General features: G+C 39.7%; 1 protein-coding gene and 1 long non-coding RNA gene across 12 annotated transcripts in view; both read right to left on the bottom strand.

The window, feature by feature from the left end:
• GPM6A (glycoprotein M6A) overlaps positions 1–25,739 on the bottom strand; it is a 253,502-nt gene that overhangs the window by 183,346 nt on the left and 44,417 nt on the right. Inside the window, exon 1 of one of the 11 annotated variants that reach the window (XM_081523889.1) lies at positions 11,917–12,057. The exons of the other annotated variants lie outside the window; for them this stretch is intronic. The gene's annotated coding sequence lies outside the window, so the exon portion shown is untranslated. Of the gene's footprint in view, positions 1–11,916; positions 12,058–25,739 lie in introns of those variants that run through there. 11 annotated transcript variants of the gene reach the window in all.
• LOC145518851 (uncharacterized) lies at positions 17,135–24,642 on the bottom strand. The gene is made up of 2 exons (XR_014063348.1): positions 24,162–24,642; positions 17,135–19,574 (listed from the first exon to the last, which is right to left on the bottom strand). It is a non-coding gene; the product is annotated as an uncharacterized LOC145518851 (long non-coding RNA).

Here is a 25,739-nt window from a genome sequence, read left to right as displayed (position 1 = left end):
TTTAAATACCTTTCTCCCAGAAACAAGGGCTGAATCTCTAGCAGTACCTAAGTTAAGCAGATTTAACACATGTTGTCAAAGGCAGTCTTTATCAGTTCAGTTCAGTCGCTCATTCGTGTCTGACTCTTTGACACCCCGTAGAATGCAGCATTCCAGGCTTCCCTGTCCTTCACCAACTCCCAGAACTTGCTCACACTCATGTCCATTGAGTTGGTGATGCCATCCAACCATCTCATCCTCTGTCATCCCCTTCTCCTCCTGCTTTCAATCTTTCCCAGCATCAGGGTCTTTTCCAATGAGTCAGTTCTCATCAGATGGCCAAAACATTGGAGTTTCAGCTTCAGCATCAGTCCTTCCAATGAATATTCAGGACTGATTTCCTTTAGGATGGACTGGTTGGATCTTGCAGTCCACGGGACTCTCAAGAGTCTTCTCTAACACCACAGTTCAAAAGCATCAATTCTTTGGTGCTCAGATTTCTTTATAGTTCAACTCTCACATCCATACATGACTACTGGAAAAACCATAGCTTTGAATAGACAGACTTTTGTCGGCAAAGTAACGTCTCTGCTTTTTAATATGCTGTCTAGGTTGGTCATAGCTTTTCTTCCAAGGAGCAAGCGTCTTTTCATTTCATGGCTGCAATCACCATCTGCAGTGATGGTGGAGCCCAGGAAAATAAGGTCTGTCACTGTTTCCATTGTTTCCCCATCTATTTGCCATGAAGTGATGGGACTGGATGCTATGATCTTAGTTTTTTGAATGTTGAGTTTTAAGCCAACTTTTTCACTCTCCTCTTTCACTTTCATCGAGAGGCTCTTTAATTCTTCTTCACATTCTGCCATAAGGGTGGTGTAATCTGTGTATCTGAGGTTATTGATATTTCTCCTGGCAATCTTGATTCTAGCTTGTGCTTCATCCAGCCCAGCATTTCTCACGATGTACTCTGCATAGAAGTTAAATAAGCAAGGTGACAATATACAGCCTTGACATACTCCTTTCCCGATTTGGAACCAGTCTGTTGTTCCATGCCCAGTTCTAACTGTTGCTTCTTGACCTGCATACAGATTTCTGGTATGCAGGTCAAAATCTGCTTCTTGACCTGCATATCAGACCACCTGACCTGCCTGGTATTCCCATCTCAGGTGGTCTGGTATTCCCATCTAAGAATTTTCTACAGCTTGTTGTGATCCACACAGTCAAAGGCTTTGGCGTAATCAATAAAGCAGTAAATGTTTTTCTGGAACTCTTGCTTTTTCTATGATCCAACGGATGTTGGCAATTTTAACACATGTTGTCAAAGGCAGCCTTTATAGTTCTTGACATTTGGTAGGGTGAATAATGTATGTATATCATACAACTGGAAAGATTGTAAAGGTGAGGACGTTCATTCTCTAGAAGAGTATTTTACTTTCAAAGGAAGAGAGCCATGGGAATGTGGAGTGGCAAGAACATGGCACTGAAGCATCCAGGTTCTGGTCATGAGCTGTCCAAGGAAGTAACACTCACTTAACAGGGAGAAGGAAGCAGAAGCCTGCCACGCTCACAGAGGACACAGGTGCAGAGCCTGCTGGGGAGAGGAAGGTCCCGAGGAGGCTGTTTCCTGCACTTCCCTGTCTCCCTCCCGACCCTGCTCACCCTGCTGCTTCTGAGCTGAGTCCACGGCCACCAGGGAAGCATCCACCTCGATGCCACAAGACATGAGGAGGAGCAAAGGTCATACTCCCAGTTTGTCGGAGGTTATTTAGGCTTGCCTGGGGGGGGGGGCTCCACTTTTGTTTTTGCCCTGACACCCTCCTTTTCAGATAAACTGTCATTATTTGTAATTGCACTCAAAAAAGCTAAGATGGGCTGGGTAGCCCTCTCCCTTCCACTTGCTGTTCCTGGCACAGCCAGGCTAGTAGCAGGTGACACACATGCATAAACAGCCCTTTCATTTTAAAACTCACTTACAACTAATAAGTGTGGCGATACAGAGACAAACTACATGGTGTAGGAAGGCATGTGCTCCCTTGATTTAAGCAACGTGCCCTCCTGACTTATCCCATTGACTGAATAGTCTATAACCCGTGAAAGACCAGGAAATTACTAAATCACCAAGGAAGTCCCAAGAACAGTACCATGTGGATCTAATCTGGGGTCCCTAGGGAGTTTAATGGGGCTTCCCAGGGAGCGCTAGTGGTAAAGAACCCACGTCCCAAAGCAGGAGACGTGAGACGCGGGTTTGACCCTGGGTCGAGAAGATCCCCTGAAGGAGGGCCTGGCGACCCGCTCCAGTATTCTCGCCTGGAGAATCCCATGGACAGTGTTTGGAAGTGAAGACTTAGCTCTGTCTTATCCTGGTTCCCAAGGAACCTATGTATTCCTATGGAAAAGGCAAACCTCCAGGTCATTCCACGTCAACCCCCTTCCTCTTCCTGATTTCAGCACAAACAGCCCCCAGCAGCTGTTTTATTTTACAGGATGAGCCGCTCACACTCCAGAGAGGAACGGACATGGACACAGAGACAACACTCAGTCATTCTCCACTGAGCCAAGATGCTCTCCTTAATAAAAACACCCTGTGAAAATGGTTCCTCTGATTGAAAACAGCATCAGAAGTTTCAGAACAAAACAAAAGCAGGGCAGTTTAGTTCATAATGAAGATTACCTCCATGTAAGTCAACTTCTTATAGAGGTTTCTAGATGAGATCACATCATCAACAACAAAAAGTATAACATAAACCTCAACTTAAAAACCTTTATAAACCTATTTTCTGTTATTTTTGAAGAACGTTTCAACATGAAGTCATCTTCCTGAAACGCATTCTGGGTAGTACACAGTTTAGTTTATGCACCTCACAAGCTATGTTCAGACAATTATACTCAACTCTGAATTAAATTTTTAAAAAATCTTTTTTTTTTTTGCTTGGTGAGGTTCTTTTGAGTCTCTGACGCTGAACTTTGCTTTGAATTCTTCAGAATAAAGCTCTTCAAATAATTTGAAAACTTCTATCAAGAATCCTGGCACTTTTCCTGCAGATAAAATGGACATTCCACTCACTCCTCCCACATACCAAACAGCAAAGGCAATACAACAATTTCCCAAACACAGCATTTTTTCTTCTCAGTTTATATAATTTTGGTATGATGCACTATTAAACAGTTGGGTGTGTACATGTGTGCTAAGTCGTGTCCAATTCTTTGTGACCCTATGGACTATAGCCTGCCAGGCTTCTCTGTCCATGGAATTTTTCAGGCAAGAATACTGGAGTGGTTTGCCATTTCCTAATTCAGGGGATCTTTCTGACTCAGAAATAGAATCCATGTCTCTCGTATCTCCTGCACTGGCCATGGGTTCTTTACCAGCTGAGCCACCAGGGAAGCCCACCAGACAAGTCAACTGATAAATAACTGTGTGGTGCCCCATACGAGATTTAAAAATCCATGGCACATAATATTATAAATTATCCATTACTGTGATGGTATTTAACTCTTCCCAGCTAATATTTTTTTTAAAAAATAACAACCTCCAACCAGAAATAACCCAAATGCCTATCAATGGGTGATTGGATAAACTGTAAATCCAATTAATGAATTACCATTCAGCATCTAAAAGAAATGGACTTTTAATATCTGCAAGGATATGTATGAATCTCAAAAGTTTTATGGTGAGTGAAAGCAGCCAGACACAAAAAGCTATAAATAAATATCTAACTTATATTAAATTCTATAAATTCTGTAAGTTCTATTGCAGACAAAACTAATCCACAGTGGCCAAAGCAGATTATTGATTGCCTAGGGGCAGGGGAGTGGGTGACAAATAGCACAGGACACAAGCTGTCATACGCGCCTCCAGGCACATTTTCAAACTGTACCACAAACTTCTTCCTGATGGCTATGTTAGCCAGAAAGCGTGGTCCCATTTTTTAGACTGTCACCTAAACTAGCTAATGCTCTGTGTATATTTTTAAAAACAATAAAGATAAAATTAAACTATTGTTCAAATCCCCATCTCAAGGTCAAAGGTCACCACTGGGCATAAAATTCCAAGGTGGATATTATTTTATGTATTGTTTATTTATTGCTTGCTATTTTAAGAAGGAATGGTAATCTCTCAGCCCCGTGTTGACAACAGTGACTAGCTATGGACTGGAGAGCAAAATGGGTGGGAGAGAGGGAAATGCTGTGGGTCTACGAAGGGGACTCTGACATTGGATATTATATATTGGGTTGGAAAAGCAAAATTTTTGCCCAACCCAATATTTGCTTGAATTTTTTAAACAAGTTATTTTTGAAGTGTTGCATTTACAACTAATTTCAGTGAAAATCTAAACAAAGTGAACTATCCGTAAAAAATAAAAGCATTAAGTTAGCACAAAGCCAAAACTTAAAACACATAGGCCAATTTTCACAATGCAAAACTGCATTTAAATTGACAAATGCCACTGAGATCACAAGCTGAAATCAAACAATGTAATTAGTTTGATCAATAAGGTGACTCTCAATAAACCAGTTTAATTTAAAAATTGTTAATCAATTATTTATATACATGTGAGTGACCTCAAGTGAATGGATAACATAGAGTCTGGGTTTCATCTTTTTACTCCTCAGGCTTACTTTCAAATCATTTTATTTTTTAAAAATAAATAATTTAATATGCAAATTTTCTATGTTTGCTCATTAAAATTGGTTTGAAAATACTTGTACCTGAAAAAGTCAACCCTGTTTGTTATGATTGCCAATTGACAGTAACTGCATAGAAGTCTAAATTATGTCTGTCACATATGTATTATGGTTTGAATTCAGGAAAAATTCTGAGAAGACCCAACATGGTTCCAGCAAATATAGCTAATGGCACTCAGCTGCTGCAGTCCAAAGGAATAACAAATAATCCTTTTAAAAAAATTACAAGCTTGTCTAATAATCTTCATTATGTCTACAATTTCATTTCTGAGTATTTAGAATTGTGAATGATGTAATAATCTGTATTCTTTCTGATGGAAAACCTGTTATCCAAATTAAGAGCTTTTTGTCTCCCTTAACTCAATTCAGCTAATTAACAGAATCATGCTTTCCCAACTGATTTCCATTTGCTGCCAGGCGAGTTAAAAATACCATAGCCTATTATACAGAGTGAAGTAAGCCAGAAAGAAAAACACCAATACAGTATACTAACACATATATATGGTATTTAGTTAATCGGTAAAGATAACTCTGTATGTGAGACATCAAAAGAGACACAGATAAATAGAACAGTATTATGGACTCTATGGGAGAGGGCGAGGGCAGGATGCTATGGGAGAATGGCACTGAAGCTTGTAAATTATCATACGTGAAATGAATCGCCAGTCCAGGTTCGATGCATGATACAAGGCACTTGGGGCTGGTGCACCAGGATGACCCGAAGGGATGGGATGGGGAGGGAGGTGGCAGGGGGGTTCTGGAAGGGGAAAACATGTACACCCATGGTGGATTCATGTCAATGTATGGCAAAACCAATACAATATTGTAAAGTTAAAAAATAGATAAATAAACTAATTTTAAAATAAATAAATAAATAACAAACAATAACAAAAAAATAAAAACACCATATAAAAAGCCAATAAATATGTCTTCCCCAATTAATGAGAGGCCCTTCTACCAGTTTAACTGGAAGACTAACTAGTGCACTAATTTTAAAGCTATTTGAGTTAATAACATATATTATACCCATTATATGTGTCCATTATCTGTGATATAAGACTACCAAATGGAAAAAGTCAGAAAAATTCAATTGGAAATGAAAATTTATTTTGTAATGCACTACCAATGAGCAGGTACATATCTTGATGTAGAACCAGAGTAGGATGATTTTAAACAGAAGAAAACGAATCTAGGCTTTGCAGCAGAGAAGTTTTCCTGTTTTTAGTCTGTATTTCTCCACTTCAATCTTAACGGGCAGAAAAACATTTCTACTTTGGCAGTCGTGGGTTTTCCCATAAGCACGAGTGGAACCACAGGGCCTGGTTCCAGGCTGCACGTGTTATTTCTGGGAAGATCACACATGCTTTAAACATCCCATGCTAGTCCAGGTAGGGGCCCAGCAGCAAGTGACTGCCAAACAAGGTCAGATCAATGATGGTGTGCTCGTCTCTATTATGTTATGATGGAAATACACTCTGTGTGATTATGACCAGTTTTATCAGTGACATTGAACATGCCTGTCAGACTAGCATTTATGAAATATGCACCAGTTTTAGAACCACAGGAGTCGTGAAACACCATATGTTTACTGCTTTAGATAATGTATACATCAACCAATGTAAATATGATTAAAATACATTTGGGAGCATAATCACAACCCATTTAAAAATTATTTTGAACAATCTAATAGAAAACATTTTCCCAACAGTTTAAGGAGAAGATATATTGTAATTTTGTGAGAAAAAATAAAGCCCTTTTGGTCTGTCAAACATTTTACTAAGGCAGAAAAGAGGGAATACACTTGAATTAAGAATACTAATAGCATTTTCAAATTATCAACATAAAAGTCCATAAAGTAATGATACTCTAATATTGCTGATGATAATAATTCATTTATATTTTAAAACTGCAACTGAACTGCAAATAATAATGAAAGTGAATAAAATGCCTATAACACTTTTTTAGTTTCTGTCCTAACTAGATTGATACAATTATGATAACAGGAAGAGGAGCTAGAATGAGTTTTGATGTAAACTGTCCCTTTTTTTAGAAAATATTAATGCTCAAATAGTGATAGCGGGCTCAACTGCTTAGTCACAACAACTTAATAATTTTGGTTTCTAAATGATGAACATCATTTTAGTAATATTTTCTGATGGGAATAGAATACATATTCATTGCTATTAATTAACATTTTAGGGATAACACTAATGATGTCTCACTTGTAATAAACCGTCATCTCTTCCAAACCTTTTGTATCGCTTGTTTTAACATCAATCCACTTGACAGAATTATTTTCATCTCAATAAGGATGGCAGAAAATAATACTTTTAAAATGATGCAGAAATGTCTGCTTCAGAATATATGGTATAATAACAAAGTGCCAAAAAACAAGCTGCTTGTGGCCTAAGATATGCAAAGAATTAATTTTTGTGCTGGCATCTACTGTAATTAGAAATGGGTCTGTGCATCATGATTAAACCAGTAACTATGGTAACGAGAGCAGGAAAGCATAAGTGCAGAAAGAGGGAGGCCAAATGAGCTGATGATAAGCTGCTTTTCATCTGTTTATTTTTAGAGTCTTTGTAATAAGCAGAACTATCTATAAAATGCATATTAACCTTATTCTGCTTCCTATCATTCGTTGCCAATAGACTAAAACATGTCATTCCTTAAACCGACGCACACATTACCAGGGGCCACCCTTATAACCATGTACACACTGCCCTTGTGTTCACGGGGCCGCATGGAGGCCGCGACAGAACAGAAAATTGTAGTAATTCAGTTTTTGGTGTCTTCACCTTTTTGCTATAAATTTATAGCAAAGCCACCTGTTTTTCAGTTGCATGTGGCAACACGCTCACATCAGCAGGGCACGACCATGCCACTAGCTCCACGTCTACTGCCGGTCTCGGCGGCTCCCAGGGCAGTCTCGGGGAGACCGCAGTACAGACCTCCCAGCTCCCAGACCGGGAATCCTTGGCCTTTGAGTACATTGTTTTAGTCTCAAAAGCATGCAGAAATAGGAGGGATATTTAAAGCAGTTTCAAAAGAGAACATCAATCAAAACTGATGACAGATATAAAAAATAAGCCATTTGAGAAGAGGTTTTTTTTTTTTTTTATCATTTATTGAGGCTAGAAAAGACTGAGGAAGCCAAGAATGTGAGTGTGAACAGTAATTATCTCTTTATGGAAGATGGAGCAAGATGGAATAGCATAAATTTCAGAAAAACAACCATAATTTATGAAATAGCTTCTTGTACAAGAAACAATGTATCACTAAATAAGCTGTTAGAATCTAGCTGAATTTAATAAAAGACACAGAAATAAAGACATCATGTTCTTGTTTAGCACAATGTGCTGTGCTAAGTCACTTCAGCCGTGTTCAACCTCTTTGTGACCCTACAGACCATAGCCCACCAGGCTCCTCTGTCCATGGGCTTTTCCAGGCAAGAATACTGGAGTGGGTTGCCATGCCCTCCTCCAGGGGATCTTCCTGACCCAGGGATAGAACCCAAGTCTCTTATGTTTCCTGCATTGGCAGGTGGGTTCTTTACCACTAGCGCCACCTGACACGTCCCTTTTAGCACAATAAGAACTCACTAAACATTTTCCCCGCATGACTGAGCACCTTTTTCACTTTAAACTTCATAATTCTGGAATAGAGCTTCTATATAAGGAATGGAGGTGGGCTTCCCAGGAGTGAGATACGACTGAAGTGACGGCACATGAAGAATTAGAAACCTTTAACAGCCCTTATTTCAATGGGAAGTAAATTAGGAAGTGAAGTGATTTCAAAGGTGGAAAGTCTCAACTAAAATAAGGCACCAAAGACTAACGTTTCAAAAAAAGCTTTAAGCGACTGGCACCAAAGAGTTGATGATAGTATCATTTTCCATTCTTGTATTCATTGTGTCAACCCAGATGAGGCATCTGCCAGATGTGAAGCACTGTTCTCTGTCCTGGGATACAGTTGCGAATAACAGAGACACATCTCCTGCCTCATGTCACTTCCATTCTGGGTAGGGATACAGACAGGAAATAGGCAAGTTAATTAGATTGTTGTAAGAGCTCTGGGTGGTGTGACAAAGATGACCTGTTAAAAGGCTACTTTGCTAGGCTGGTCAGGGAAGACCTTCTTGAGGCAGGTGAGGTTTCAGGCTATAGGAGCCAGTGATGTGATGAAGAGCATCCCAAGAACAGGGAACGGCAAGGCCAAACGTGCAGCGTCTGGGGACATGAGACGACAGCATGTTCGGACCTTGGCGGGCAAAGGGCAGAACAGGACGGTGCTCGGCCAGCAGGGGAGAGCCCACGGGGGACCTGCTTAGGCCATGTTAGAGGCTGGATTCTGAAATGTATCAATCTTCCCAACAAATTGAAAAAAAAAATTTTTTTTTCCTTTTGGAATCATTTCTTAAAAAGTACCAGTTAGAAAGTCCAAATAGGCTTACGCACCCAGAACTTCTGTTCAGCTTCCTGCGAGGAAGCCAAGATTGCAGCTCCCTGCAATACTGGACGCAGAACAGGAAAGCAGACAGCAGCACATCGGGACCTGTAGCTGGAAGTGTCCCATGTGCACCTGCTGAGTGGAGAGGGCTGCCCTGTTTATCGCTTCGTCCAAACCAAAGACGTCTCAACCATCGTCTCCGTTCAAATCAATGAGACACCAGAAAAGGAGCACAGAATTCTATTACTCATCTTCAAAAACTGACTGTCACAAAATGTTAAAAATCCAACTGGAGAGCCTTTAAAAAATAGCTAACATCTTCTCAATAATTCAGAGTAATCTTTTTTTTTTCAGTTCGTTTTCCATTTGTACCATTAGAAACTCCTCGTGTAATTTCCACAGAAACCACTAGAGGGAGAACTTCTCCTGAAGAAAGTCATTTAAAAACACCATGTTTCCTAAATCTGAAGAACTCAAAAACACTGATGCCTCGCCAAGACGAACGATTATACAAGCTTCTTGCAACTCTCAAATGTATTTTTAAATGAGTCCTGATAATAAGTAATAATATATATTCTGCAAAGAAGGAAATGGCTACCCACTACAGTATTCTTGCTGGAGAATTCCATGGACAGAGGAGCCTGGTGGGCTACAGTCCATGGGGTTGTAAAAATTGGACAAGATTAAACAACCAACACTTTCACCTCAAAGACTTTTACATTCATTATTCATTTGCTTCTCCAAATGAATGGCCAAGGGAATAGGTATTATGATCACTCGGCTAAAATTTAAAACTGCAAGTGATTGAACCGAAGACACACAAGATTTTAATTGAACGATCCCATTAGGACTAAGGTTTGAGTCTTTTTTGCAAAGACATTGTGTTGTCTCCTTATCACTTTTTGTTGAGAAAATAGAAAACTTTATAGTCTCAGTTTTCCATCATATTCTAGATTTCCAGATAAGTATCTGGAAACACAGTAGACACTTAAATAACTACTGAATGCATGAATGAATTAACATAGGAATAAAAGAGTGAATAAATGAAGTTTCACTGTTTCTCTGCAGCGCTGTGTGCTAACATAGCACCTAGCAATAGGACACCCATTCTCTTTCCAACCACATCTCATTTCCAAGGCAGTAGTTGCAAGGATGCCTAAGGATATTACTTGCAGTTTAATAAGCCCCATGGAGAAGAGAGTTTTGCAATCCTTTCTCCAACACCATGGAATCCTCATGTTATAGACTGAATGTTAGTGTCGCCCCCCAAATTCCTGTTAATATCCTAATTCCCCATGTGTCATGGTGTCGGAAAGTGGGGCCTTTCGAAGGTGATTAGCTCCTGAGAGTGGAGCCCTCATGAATGGATTAGTGCCCTTAAAAGGAATGAAAGAGGCATGAGCGAGATGTTCTGTTTCTCTTTGCCACTTGAGAATACAAGGGGAAGATGGCCATCTGTGAATCATCATCAGGGCCCTCACTGAGAAATCCACCACGTTGGCACCCTGACCCCAGGCCTCCAATCTGCTGAACTGCAAGAAATACCACCCAGTTTATGGTATTTTGTTATGGCAACTGACAGATGCACTTCTTGCTCCACCTTCTCTAGACCGACTTTAAAAAATTTAAGCTAGGAAATTTTGATTATTCCACTAAATCTCATACAAAGCATCATTAGGACTCAAATACAGAACTCACTCACATGGGTTAACCACAGAGGAAAGAAAGAATCAACTAGAAGAAAGAAGACTTATAATTGTAACCTACCCCTTCCTTTGGCTCAGATGGTAAAGACTCTAATGTAAAGACTCTGCCTAGAATGCAGGAGACCCAGGTTCGATCCCTGGGATCTGGAAGATCCCCTGGAGAAGGGAATGGCAAGCCACTCCAGTATTCTTGCGTGGAGAATCCCATGGACAGAGAAGTCTGGTAAGCTACAGTCCATGGGGTCGCAAAGAGTCGGACATGACTGAGCAAGTAACACGTTCACTTTCCTTCCTTTTGCAGGAATCTTGAAACATTTGCCACAAAGGTATACTATGGGTCTGTGTCACATCAAGTAAAATAAAAATATCGATACTATAATAATAAGTACCACCAACCAATTGCTATTAGAGTTAAGTAAAGGACAGTTATTGAAATCCACTAAAGATCCTTGGAAAAAAAGCAATAATTTCCTGAGAAATACTAGACACTTCTTTTCGAGCAAGAAGGCTGCATTTGGTGGGATGTGTATATGTGGGGATAGGGTGCTTGCTGTCTCTTCTCCCGCAGTTAACTTCCTCTGCACAACTAAGGAATCAAGAAACTGCTCTCAGGGGTTCCCTGGAGATCCAGTGGTTAGGACGCTGCACTTCCATTACAGAGGACCCAGGCTTCATTTCTGGCTGGAGAACTAAGATCCTGCAAGCATGCAGCACAGCCAAAAAGAAAAAAAAAAAGACACCTCCTCCTAAAATGAACAGATAATCCACAGTTTCATATAATTCCAAGTATCATAAAATATTTTCAAAAGAAATCCCCAGAAAGTGAAGTTTTTTAGTGCTTTTCTATAATTTCAATCTGCTTACAATGAAAAAAATGAATTAACTTTTTTAACAAGGAGGAAATATTTTTAATTCAAGTTACATAAATTTCATATCTGATCTTAAAGCTATCTCTATTTGGCACATATTTTGTTTAAAAAAAAGTTAAGCTGTTTTCTTGTTGTTTAATCTAAGAAGATAAATAATCAAGTGCTACTAGACTGAGTCGTACCTAGCACTCCCTGTTTCTTCTTATCAAGAGCTGACACCTTACCAAAGATTCCTTGGAACTGGCAAAGAAACAAGGGCGTCTCCTCTGGCTGGTCCTTCCCGAATCCTTCACCAGGCTGATTTCAAGTGCACAAAGAAGATAAAGTTGAACTGGTAGGCTTCCTCATATCTGCTCATTCTGCACATTCAGTACATTCCTTGAGCAGCTGGTTTTGAAAAAGCTTATTTAAAAATTATCTGATTTTGTGCATTAAGTTTTTTGGATGATATTCCATGAAATCAAACAGAAAAAGTTCTTGTAGCTTTGTGAGCTCATGTATCATGTTTCTAGTGAATTTTTAAAATCCATGAGTGAAAGGAGACAGTTATTGGTAATCAGTTCATATGCAAGCTCCACTGAATAACAAATGATTTTGTAAAGGAAAAAAAAGTCAAAGCCCCCTGGGAAAATCTTAAAAGCATACAGAGTTCACCATGAAGAAAAATAATTCCGTTTACATGAGTATCAGAGGGGAAAAGATTCAACACATTTTGACAAAGTTAATATATTTGCTTTCTATAGTACTGTGATATTTTCACAGATCTCTTGTCCATTCAAACTCAGAAACCTAATTATACCATTAGAAAAGAATAAATAAAATTATATTATCTGGTGGTCTAACAGAGCTCTAATGAGAGTTAATGAATGTTTATATGTATTCAACTTTATTCACATCATTTTAATCACTTTAAAATTAAATATAATTAAAAGTGCCAGTGATACTTGAGTCAAAGAAATTCAAGCATATAACAATACTTCCTATATATATAACTAGGAGATAATTTTGAAATATGAAAATAGGACTACAACACTTGGAGAATTATTCTTAATTTTCAACAAAATGCACATACTCCAAGTTCAACCACAAATTTCACAGAAAGAAACTGCAAAATAATTTCTGGTCATTGAAATGTGTTTCAGGAGTGAAAAAAATAGCTTCTGGAGCTTTTAGACACAGATCTACTCTCAGAAAAACCTAGGACACTCTGCTACAGTCAACAGACTGGACAGTGCTCACCAAAGTATTTTTTGCTGTGCTTAAGTGGGTGTGTTAGGGGTTGAGGGGGAGGTGGCAGAGGGGGCTGGAATGGGGAGATGAGAGCACAAAATCTTCACTTTAATTCGGAGAAAAAATACTTTAAACGGCACATGGTAGATTTAAATGCCTTTCCCCCATCGTCTTAAATGATTACCAGCAAGAATCCTATTATTACAGCAAAAATTACCAACCATAAATTCAACTATGTTAATTTCCAAACTATTGAAAATATGTCATGTCAGAAAGTTGAGCTCTCAAAATGGAAATATGTACCAGTGTCTCAATAATGTTGAATTAAAAACACGGTGTTTACAAGGAATTTTTTTTTCCTATGAATATTTAGAAAGTTTTTTTTTCAGTTATTATTTCAGGGTTCTGCTACCATGAATGCCACCCCTTCCAAAAAGCCCTGAGAAAAGAGGTTCTCCTCTTCACCAACTAGAATTTACTACTCTCACAGGTAAAACATTAATAAATGATGGAAAACCTTCGTCTCTCATCTTGCCTACTGATCTCACTACAGAACAAAAACATGTTCCTTTCCCAAGATGACCATTTGTCCAACCAACTCTTGGAGCAAGCCATTTTCTGTTTTTAATTTTTTTTAATTTATTTTTAATTGAAGAATAATTGCTTTACAATATCGTGTTGGTTTTTGTCATATATCGACATGAATCAGCCACAGGTATACATATGTCCCCTCCTTCTTGAACCTCCCTCCCACCCCATCCCACCCCTCTGGGTTGTCACAGAGCCCTGGTTTGAGTTTCTTGAGTCATACAGCAAACTCCCTCTGGCTATCTGGTTTACATATGGAAACATATATGTTTCCCATGCTGCTCTCTCCATTCGTATCAGCCTCTCCTCCCTCCTGCCAGTGTCCATTAAGTCATTCTCTTTTTACGTATATTTGCCTGGAATTTTCAGTAGGACAAGTAAGCAGAAGAATCATACATCATATCTTTGCTCTTTAGTTACAGTAATTAAAGGCAAGTGACCACAAAAAGGGTGCCCCCAAAGGAAGCCATTGTTATGGTATTAATCAACTACTTTCCCAATTACTGATTACAACAAGGATCTAAGGCTCTGCTTTGTTCAGTTCAGTTTGGTTGCTCAGTCGTGTCAGACTCTGAGACCCCATGGACTGCAGCACTCCAGGCCTCCCTGTCCATTACCAACTCCCGGAGTTTACTCAAACTCTTGTCCACTGAGTCGGTGATGCCATCCAACCATCTCATCCTCTGTCGTCCCCTTCTCCTCCTGCCTTCAATCTTTCCCAGCATCAGGGTCTTTTCCAGTGAGTCAGCTCTTTGCATCAGGTGGCCAAAGTATTGGAGTTCCAGCTTCAGCATCAGTCCTTCCAATAATATTCAGGACTGATTTCCTTTAGAATGGGCTGGTTGGATCTCCTTACAGTCCAAGGGACTCTCAACAGTCTTCTCCAACACCACAGTTCAAAAGCATCAATTCTTCGGCGCTCAGCTTTCTTTATAGTCCAACTCTTATATCCATACATGACTACTGGAAAAACCATAGCTTTGACTAGATGGACCTTTGTTGGCAAAGTAATGTCTCTGCTTTTTAATATGCTCTGTTAGGGTAAGTATTTTTCAAAGAAAAAATGAAAATTCTTCTACTAAAGCAACATAAAACTAGGACTATTTAGAAAGTATTAGTTCATTCATCTATTCCACAAACATTTTTGAGTGCCTCTTTTGTGAAAAGTTTTATGTAAGTGCCTTTCCAGAGTCCATGAAATCATATAATAATTTGGATGATGACCCATCTTTTCCACTAATGAGTCCAGTCCTGAGTACAATGCCCAAAGAAAACAGAAATCCCCTTATCATGAGAGCTAAATAATGGGAAGATTCTTTGACCATGGAATATGGCATGCATTCTAAATATCTACAATTCCAAATTTTATCAAATAAGGAAGGATATTAAGGGCAAGGAGATTTCATTTTCTACCAACCTGTTTCCAGAATTCTGTAGTTTTTGCAGCTGAAAAGCCTATAAATATACAGTGTTGGAACCTCTGTTATATCATGACAATTTTCCACAGAGAAGTATTCTAAGAGAATAATAATTTGTGCACTAGATGTGAAAACATCTCAGGAAATAGCACTTTTAGAAATCTAAATTTATATCCACTTTAAGATATATAGTACAAAGGGTTGAGGAGAGAGAACATTCTAACCACAGCAAGAGCAGCCAAATGCCTGCAAAGCAGAAATAGAGTAGAAGTTTAATTGATCCTTCCTTTGATTGCTATTATTCTTAGTTAATATAGTAATGTCTCTTTCTTTATTACAATGCACTATGCAACTTTGAAGCCTGCAGGACAACATGGCAGACGTATGGTGTATACTACCATGGTAACTGTTAAAAGGGAGTTCGCAATGTTAACCCAGCTGGTTTAAAATTATCTTTTTTCAAAGTCGTGATAAACACGGGCAGCAGTGAAAGCTGGGCAACAGAAAAGTGTGCAATTAACTTTCCTTGGCTCATCTTTCCAACCTAGGATGAAAACTGACTCCTCCCAGAGAGGCAGTATAGTCTGGAGCTTCACTAATAAGGTAGACTTCAGACAGATGATTCTTGGACAGACAGTCCCTTGGATAGCAAGGAGATCAAACCAGTCAGTCCTAAAGGAAATAACTCTGAATATTCATTGGAAGGACTGATGCTGAAGCTTCAATACTTTGGCCATCTGATGCAAAGAGCCAACTCATTGGAAAAGACCCTGATGCTGGGAAAGATTGAGGGCAAGAGGAGAAGGGGACGACAGAGGATGAGATGGTTGGATGGCATCACCGACTCAATGGACTGAGTTTGAGCAAGCTCCAGGAGATGGAGAAGGACAGGGAAGCCTGACATGCTGCAGTCCATGGGGTCTCAAAGAGTCAGATAGGACTTAGTGACTGAACAACAACATAAAGTCACAAGAAAGGGAAGTCAGTCAGTCATGTCCGACTCTTTGCGACCCCATGGGCTGTAGACTATCAGGCTTCTCCATCCATGGAATTTTCCAGGCAAGAGTACTGGAGTAGGTTGCCATTTCCTTCCCCAGAGGATCTTCCTGACCCAGGGATCGAACCTGGGTGTCCTGCATTGCAGGCAGATGCTTTACCATCTGAGCCACCAGGGAAGCTCACAAAGTCACAGGTTTACATTTAAATTTTTTAATGGAAATATAGTTGACATACATTAAGCTGGTTTCAGTGTACAACATAGTGATTCAATATTTGCATACATTATAAAATGATCACCATGATAAGTCTAGCAAGTATCTGTCCCCATACAAAGCTATTAAAATATTAACCATATTCCTTCTGCTGTAACTCACATCCCTGTAGCTTGCTTACTTTACACTTCTTTTAGCCTTCTGCTATTTCACATAATCCCCACCCCTCTTTCCTCTGGCAATCATCAATCTGTTCTCTGTATCTATGAGTCTGTTTTCATTTTGTCTTGTTTGCTTGTTTTGTTTTTAAGATTTCACATATGAAGTGGAATCAAACAGTGTTTGTCTTTCTCTGTCTGACGTTTTTCACTTAGTATGATACCCTCTAGGTTCATCCATGTTGTCACAAATGGCAAGAATTTGTTCTTTTTTATGGTCTAGTAATATTCCACAGTATATTTGTGGAAATACTCTGTGAAAAATGGACAAATGCTTCAAATAAGGGTTTGCCTCCCCCTCACCAGAGAACCGGTTGTTAAACACATACCACCATGCCACTGGGGTCACAGACCTGCATGGGCTGGAGCACGATCAGTCTGAGTGGACCTGACTCATACAAAGCCCGAAGTTGTACCACGTAGACTGGAAGGGTCCTGTTGAGGATATTGTCAACAAATTTTAAAAACTTCTGTTCTTTGAGAATCCACTGGCCAAACTTCTCCCTTATATTCCAGCAAGACACATGATCTGGCTTGTTTTTATCCTGTGGACAAGGATGTTCACATATCTGCATCCCTTTTGTACTAGATATTAGAAAAATCAGACACAATTTGCAGGCTACAAATTTATAGGATTTAATGATATACACATATGTGTGTGTGTGTGTACGTATATACACCTTGCTTAAGAATCTCACCCAGGTTCACTTCATTTTTCTAAATTAAATTCCTTTTGCCCTGGTTCCACTTTATCATTTTTTAAATCTCATCTTTCTATTTCTTTGTTTACGTTTATGAATTTATATATCTCTGCAAGGTACCAACACTTTTAAAATAGTGTTTCAAATAAATGATTAGGCTGTATAATTTGACTGTCAGATCCAAAATTATTTCTTATTCAAATAAAATATTTTAATTACTTAGGCACAGATTCCATTAGAGAGGAAGCTATTCCCCAGCTAATCTGTAGACAGAGGTGTTTAATGGATTAGGCTTAGCTGGAAGGTTGATCAAGTCATCCTCTGATGAACCCATCCTAATTTTTAAATTTTTAAGTATTCATTTCAACTGAATAACATATTCTTAAGGAATGTAATGCAATTTTAATCCCATTTTATGAAAGCAAAATACACATGGTGGTGGGGAGAATGAGGATCATTGGTACAAGTAGCAGAGTGATGGTATTTGCTTATTCTCTATTATAAATATGAGAATAAAACATTTCATGTATGCTAGTGTGCATATTGTCAGGGGTTACTTCATGATATCTTAGTGGGGAAAACATACAGAAATGACTCAATGGCCCAGACTAAATTAACGCCTACTGAAATATACTGAATAATTGTTCATATAAATATAGGAAAAAGAAGGAAACGGAAAAAACATACTTTCCATCTGAAAGGCTTGCCAAAAAGACTAGCATTTACAGAGCATGCAGCTTTGAAATGTTCAGAACTGAATCATCAGGCTTTCAGTCAGTCAGTCCGTTTAGTCGCTCAGTCGTTTCTGACTCTTTGCAACCCCATGGACTGCAGCACTCCAGGCTTCCCTGTCCATCACCAGCTCCCAGAGTTTACCCAAACTCATGTCCATTGAGTCGGTGATGCCATCCAACCATCTCATCCTCTGTCATCCCCTTCCCCTCCTGCCTCCGATCTTTCCCAGCATCAGGGTCTTTTCCAATGAGCCAGTTCTTCGCATCAGGTGGCCAAAATATTGGAGTTTTAGCTTCAGCATCAGTCCTTCCAATGAATATTCAGGAGTGATCTCCTTCAGGATGGACTGGTTGGATCTCCTTGCAGTCCAAGGGACTCTCAAGAGTCTTCTCCAACACCACAGTTCAAAAGTAGCAGTTCTTTGGCGCTCAGCTTTCTTTATAGTCCAGCTCTCACATCCATACATGACTACTGGAAAAACCACAGCTTTGACTAGATGGATCTTTGTTGGCAAAGTAATGTCTCTGCTTTTTAATACGCTGTCTAGGTTGGTCACACCTTTTCTTCCAAGGAGCAAGCATCTTTTAATTTCATGGCTGCAGTCACCATCTACAGTGATTTTGGAGCCCCAAAAAATAAAGTCAGGCACTGTTTCCCTTGTTTCCCCATCTGTTTGCCATGAAGTGATGGGACCAGATGCCATGATCTTAGTTTTCTGAATGTTCAGTTTTAAGCCAAATTTTTCACTCTCCTCTTTCACTTTCATCAAGAGGCTCTTTAGTTCTTCTTCACTTTCTTTCATAAATGTGATGTCATCTGCATATCTGAGGTTATTGATATTTCTCCTGGCAATCTTGATTCCAGCTTGTTTCTTCCAGCCCAGCGTTTCTCATGATGTACTCTGCATATAAGTTAAATAAGCAGGGTGACAATATACAGCCTTGACGGACTCCTTTTTCTATTTGGAACCAGTCTGTTATTCCACGTCCAGTTCTAACTGTTGCTTCCTGACCTGTATACAGATTTCTCAGGAGGCAGGTCAGGTGGTCTGGTATTCCCATCTCTTTAAGACTTTTCCACAGTTCGTTTTGATCCACACAATCAAAGGCTTTGGCATAGTCAATAAAGCAGAAGTAGGTGTTTTTCTGGAACTCTCTTGCTTTTTCGGTGATCCAATGGATGTTGGCAATTTGATCTCTGGTTCCTCTGCCTTTTCTAAATCCAGCTTGAACATCTGGAAGTTCACAGTTCACGTATTGCTGAAGCCTGGCTAGGAGAATTTTGAGCATTATTTTGCTAGCATGTGAGATGAGTGCAATTGTGCAGTAGTTTGAGCATTCTTTGGCATTGCCTTTCTTTGGGATTAGAGTGAAAACTGACTTTTTCCAGTCCTGTGGCCACTGCTGAGTTTCCCAAATTTGCTGGCATATTGAGTGTAGCACTTTCACAGCATCATCTTTTAGGATTTGAAATAGCTCAACTGGAATTCCATCACTTCCACTAGTTTTGTTCCTAGTGATGCTTCCTAAGGCCCACTTGACTTCACATTTCAGGATGTCTGGCTCTAGGTGAGTGATCACACCATCGTGGTTATCTGGGTTGTGAAGATCTTTTTTGTATAGTTCTTCTGTGTATTCTTGCCATCTCTTCTTAATATCTTTTGCTTCTGTTAGGCCCATACCATTTCTGTCCTTTACTGTGCCCATCTTTGCATGAAATGCTCCCTTGGTATCTCTAATTTTCTTGCAGAGATCTGTAATCTTTCCCATTCTATTGTTTTCCTTTAAGGGGGGCAACAAACAGAGATGTAATAGATGAATAGATGCACTTTACTCATCACTGAGCCTCTGGTCTGACCATCTGTCTCCAGTAACTCTTCCCCACCCTGTCGCCCCAACCTACACCCACATACTGAGCACAACTTCTGTACTTCAGAGTAAGCTGAGTGCCAAGCTAGATGTCAAAGATGCACAACAGGGCACCTGCCCTTAAGGAACTTCATTCATTTATTTTCATTGAACACGCCAATCCATCAGCCTTGACTTTATACCTGTGTACCTGTGTATACCTTTATACCTAAGTTCCTAACACACTATAAGATGATCAAGGTGCTCAGAAGAAATAGTCAATCCCTTCCCAGAAATGACCTACAGCCTGGTTGGAAAACCGAATAAGAGTTTTTACAGCAAACTGAAAATTGTGTCGTACAGAAGGAAGAAGAAGGCTTGACACGGTAGCCAAACCAAACTAGGAGAGGGATCAGAGGGAAGTCAGGGTGATGCTAATAATCATAATGACAAAGCTACTCTATAGCCATTTACTTTGCCTCAGGTATGACAGTCAGAAATAAGTTTTAGGCTGACTACGTACATAAAGACCCATAGGACTTGTCAGGTAATAGATAGAGGCAAGGAAGATACTTTTGCTATCTTTTGCGGAGTTCTGCAGAATTCAAGAATCCTAAGAGTTGCGTGCCAATGCATCTGCATATGTTTGTTGTGCATGGAATGTTCGATAAGCTCAAAGGACTTCAGAAAGACAGGAAGCCATGGGGTAAACACTGCAGAAAGTTTCCAGATCAAAGCAGAGAGCAGTTTAGCTGAGATTCACTGTATGAACAAAGTTATGAATATAACAAAGTAGGAAAAAAATCACCAATGGGAAGATAAACCTGTACAGAGATTCTTCTACACAGTCTCAGACGCAAAAAGAAAATATCTTGAACAAAATACTAGAACACTTGAATAAAAGTACAGAATCCCTTTTGGAGTTAAGTCCTAGGGTAACCAAAACTACAAGACGCAGCTCATGCTTCCGGTAACTATAACTAACCCAAAGCAAACTGTATGTGTCAGAGTGTCTTCTCCGTAACACCACATGAAACCTGAACAACATCAGATAGCATCCCCTTTAAAAATTCAGAACAGAATCAAAACCAAAACTGTTACATGTTGTTATATAAATTTTCCAGATTCACAAAATTTAAAGCAATGGGTTATATCTATATGTTAATTCTCTGCAAAGTCAAAGCAATTTATTTCTCCTGTGTTGATCTACACTCAAAACAAATGAAATGTACACACAACCTAATTTTTGTTTGTGCCTGCAGCTATGAGAACAGCAACGTAACTTGTGATCCTGGCCTGTGACTACTGACTCTGAATGCTAGATCACTGTGTGTTTTTTCATTTCCTATAAAAAGTGAGTGGAGTCACACAAAACACTTGAATGGTATCATTCACATTCAAGTTCTTTTCAAATGATGGCCACTTAAAGAAATGAATGCCTCCTTGGAGTTTAGGAAACCATTGTTTATTGAGGCAAATTTACTGTTCTACTTTGCAGGATTGGGTTTCAGGTGTGAGAACTGCAGCTGTGCTTGAAATGTATTTTCAAAGACACTGCCATGGAGACCTATAAAGCAGCTTTCAAGCGCTGTTTCCAAATTTATTTGCTAAGTGATAGGGCAAAGTGTAAAACAATGGTCGAAACTTTATTCTAAACAGAGATGTTGGTCTTCCTCTTTTTCTTTCTTTTCCTGACCAGAAAGACAAGCTTCCACAGATCCCTGGAGATCTCTGGAGAACACTGTCTCTAGTCACTGTGAGTGTATATTAGCAGTCCATTAAAAGCCCGCACCCCGATCATATCTTAAAATGAACTGTGGGGTTATCTGCTTATACTTGTGTTGTCTGCTTTGCCACAGAACTAGGGTTCCCGAAAGGAGGCACGTTTCTACTAAAGGAACGCTCTCTCGTTTCACCCACAGAGCCACAGCCTCCCGCTGACTGCTCCATCACAATGAACTTCAGTTTGGACAAAAAGCCACTGTGATCCACTTGCCTCCTCATTTGTAATGACTAGGATTTGTTTTCGGATCCAATCACAAGCCTTCATGTGAGGTGAAGGAATGAAGAGTGTCCCTGGCATCTGAATACATGCTACATTTGCTTAGAATCTCCAGCTCCAGAAAAGGCTTCCACTTAACCTGCGGTCACCAGAACCGGTCAGTTGCAGCACAGGGCGCCAGAACACCCTGATCAGCCTACGAAGTCAGTTCAAGTGTCAAAGAGAGACACTCTGCTGAAACGAAACATGGAAACAAATAAGATGAACCACTTTCAAAATGTCTGGACAGATGGGGACTGAGAGTCCTGGGGAACTCTACATTCACATTCCATACACAGTAAGGTCTCCGTCTTCATAATACATAGTGTAATGGTCCATACGTGATGGGTGCTCGCAGCACAGCCAGCCTCACACATTGTGATTGGATGTGTAGCCCGGTACCTTTGCATGATTGCCATTCCCTAACTTCTCATGCACCGAGAAATGATCCTCAACACACACACACACACACACCAGACACATCACATGCACACAATTCAGTGATTGCTGTAATTATACCAGTTTACTGAGTATTATCTAAAAAGATAAGAGAAAAGGTGAACATCAGAATGTTAGTAGAAGTGGTGATTTGGGGTTTGGGCTGGTTCATTCACTGCAAACGCACGGGTATGTGCAACACCTTTTAAGACTTAGACTTTGCTGCCCTATGTGGCCACAGAATCAGTGATCAAACCTCAGAAATTTTCCTGCCTCACCACCCCACACACATACAGTCATACAAAATTAGTGAATTAAAGCAAGTATTTTAGAGATAACATAGAGGAAACATATACACTATACCATACGTGAATCAGAGAGCCAGTGGAAATGAGCTGTATGATGCAGGGAGCTCAAACCTGGTGCTCTGTGACAACCTAGGGTGGCGGGAAGGAGTGGGAGGTGGAAGGGAACCTCAAGAAGGAGGGATATACATCTGCCTGGGGCCTATTCATGTTGATATATGGCAGAAACCAACGTGGTATTGTAGAGCAATTATCCTCCAATTAAAAATAAATAAGTTAAGAAAAATGGCCAATCATCCATCCAGGAGAGTTCTAGATAGTTTTAAATGAATGCAGGCTAAAAATGCAAATCCTGACAGTCTGAGTCACTGTCCTCTTTAATTACAAATAACATTAATTAGGGAACTACTGCCAGACATTGTTCTAAGCAATGTATACACTCAATTTTCTGCAATTATTATAACATGGTGAGATAGAAACTACTATCCACATCCCATTTTAGAGAGGAGAAAACTGAGGGGCCAAAAGTTAAAGCAGCCTCCCCACTGAATATCACAAGATCACTGCCAAATAGTCTGCTTTGGAATTCAAAACCACCTTGGTTGATTTTCTTAACTAAGCTCCTATTAGACCACATAGGTTGGCACCAATGTGTTCCAACTAAACCTTTTTTTTAAACTGCATGGTCAGACTTGGGGTAAGTTTTCAAACAATTTGAACACAATAAAATATAAACATTTTAAAAGTATAATCTAATTCTAAGTATAGAATTTAGCCATTTTGTGATGAGTCAGATACTGCTTTGAAATCTTTCAGGGTTACCGTAGGATCCAGCAGTCATACTCCTTGGTAATTACCCAAAGGAACTGAAAACTTACACCCACACAAAAACCTACACACAAATGTTCATGGCAACCTCATTCATAGTTGCAAAAAATGGAAGCAATCAAGATGTCCTTCAACAGGTGAATAGATAAATAAATTGTGGTACACCATACAATGGAATATTATACAGCATTAAAAAGCAACAAGTTATCAAGCAATGAGAAGACAAGGAGGAATCTTTCTCTTAGACACATATAAGTTAAAGAAATCAATCTGAAAAGACTACATCATTATATGACATTCTGGAAAAGGCAAATGTGTGGAGACAGAAAAAGATTAGTGGTTGCCAGAGGTCTAGGGTGATGAAGGGAGAGATGTATCCATGGAATACGGGGACTCTTACTGTCTAAAACTATTCTGTTTGAGGTTATAATGGTAGCTACCTGTCTATGCATTTGATAAAACCCAAAGAACATACAATTCAAAGAATGAACTCTAGCGTAAACTCTGGACTTGAGCTGATAATAAGGTATCAATGTTGGCTCATCAGTTATAACAAAAGTACTACATTAATGCAAAACAGTAATAATACCAGAAACTGTGTGTCTGAGGAGAGATGAGGGCATAAGTATGAACTCTATACTTTCTGCTCAATTTTTCTGTAACCCAAAAACTGCTCTCAAAATATGCTTATTAGTTTTTTCAATAAATGCCACAGAATAGCACACGGCGATGTTCTGAAGATGTGTGCGAAGTTGTCTCAGTCGTGCCCAACTCTTTGTGACCCCATGGACTGCAGCCCACCAGCCTCCTCTGTCCATAGGCTTCTCCAGGCAAGAATATTGGAGAGGGTTGCCATGCCCTCCTCCAGGGGATCTGCCTGACCCAGGGATCAAATGCTGCGTCTCTTACATCTTCTACATCGGCAGTCGGATTCTCCACCACTAGCGCCAACTGGATGGCCCTTTTGAAGATGAATAATCGTTAAGGATGAAAAATAAAGCTATTAAATTAGTTTTACTCGCAAAGCCAATTCAGCAATAGCTTTCAGGTATTATTGTTCTTTACAACACAATGATACTGAAATATTCCACTGTGTCCTTCCTTTTTCCTTTTTCTCCTTTTTCATCAAAGAAAACTTTTCCCACCAAAAAATATTTGGCAAAATCTCTGGAAATAAAAGTCTTCTGCCCATGTACTTTGCCGCCTGATGATAAACAAGTTTGTTTTCACCGGAAATCTGCTTTTGGGGCTTTTGCAAAAACACACCAGACTTGTGCTTTATAACAGAGAAGGAAACCGAAGGTTGGAGGTCACATTCTAGTTGCAGGGAACACATGGGCCGCTTGGCTGCTGAAAGCTTGGCAGTTTTCAGAACTACAATCAGGAGACTCTTGATGGAAAAGAAAACAAAAAGAAATCAGGAAAAACGAAGAAAAATCCCAGCAAACAGTAGCAACAGACTCAGCAATATAGTTCTCGGTTGGTTTTTATGTTTGTGGATGTGTGCGTGTTTTCACACACGTATCCACTGAGAAATGTGTATTAAATAGGGAGCTATAGGAAATACACACAAAAGCCATTGGACACGGTTTCTTCCCTCTTTGAAAGAAAAACCAAATTCGTTCTAAGCTTATTTCTTTTCTTATTCAAATTAGATTTAAAGGATCATATGCAGGGTTGTGGAGCTTATCACCATCACAAGTGAAAAACAAGTCCAAGAAAGCCTTATCTTTGAAGTCACAAGAGAACTCCCTTGTGCTGAAGTAAAAGGTCACGTTAAAAGGCAGCAATTGTAAGAAAAACAAGATTCTATGTCTTTTATCACCCTTAATTCAAATGAGTAAACTGTCGGAAGCGTCTTCCGAAAGGCAGGTCCATCACACTGCCCCACTGTCAGACTGTCACACTCACAGCCTTTCCAAGATGCAAGAGCAGGGTCTGCAGGACAAAGGAGGCGGCCAGCTGACCAGCACGGGCACCCCTGGGGGATTCAGCAGGAGTCCCAAACACAATACAGCCTTAGTGAGCAAAGTCAAGGACATACACCCCAGAGAGTCCAATTGCTAGAGAAAGCCTGCTTCTCTTCAGCATCCATCGCCTTCAAGGATTTATCTTCAGCTCAACTTTATAATACAGAACATGTTCAGATTTTCTGTGGCCCCAATATCTTAGCAACTCGGCTTAAAACTGGCCTGCCCCTGCTACAAACTCCTATGAAACCCTGTCCTTCAGGGCAGCACTGTGCTGTACTTTCCCTTCATTTGCTATGAAAATACAATCTCTTTAAAGGAGCCTGCACTTGCCTTTAGGTTCCTACTCATCTAACCCAGATAAGCCTGTTCTCTGAGTCACATTTATTTTCAAAGCTCAATTCAGACAAGGAAATAGAATAGGTGCGACATGCCTAAATAATATGTAGATATGTGTTTTAAAAATTCATCTCTTCCACATAAAAACGAGGACGAAACACACTCATAAAGACATCCC

Source organism: Giraffa tippelskirchi, chromosome 8 (assembly GCF_054371585.1).
Source record: "Giraffa tippelskirchi isolate mGirTip1 chromosome 8, T2T-mGirTip1v1.2.pri, whole genome shotgun sequence".
Taxonomy (NCBI): Eukaryota; Metazoa; Chordata; class Mammalia; order Artiodactyla; family Giraffidae; genus Giraffa; species Giraffa tippelskirchi.
This window is presented reverse-complemented; position numbering and strand designations above follow the sequence as displayed.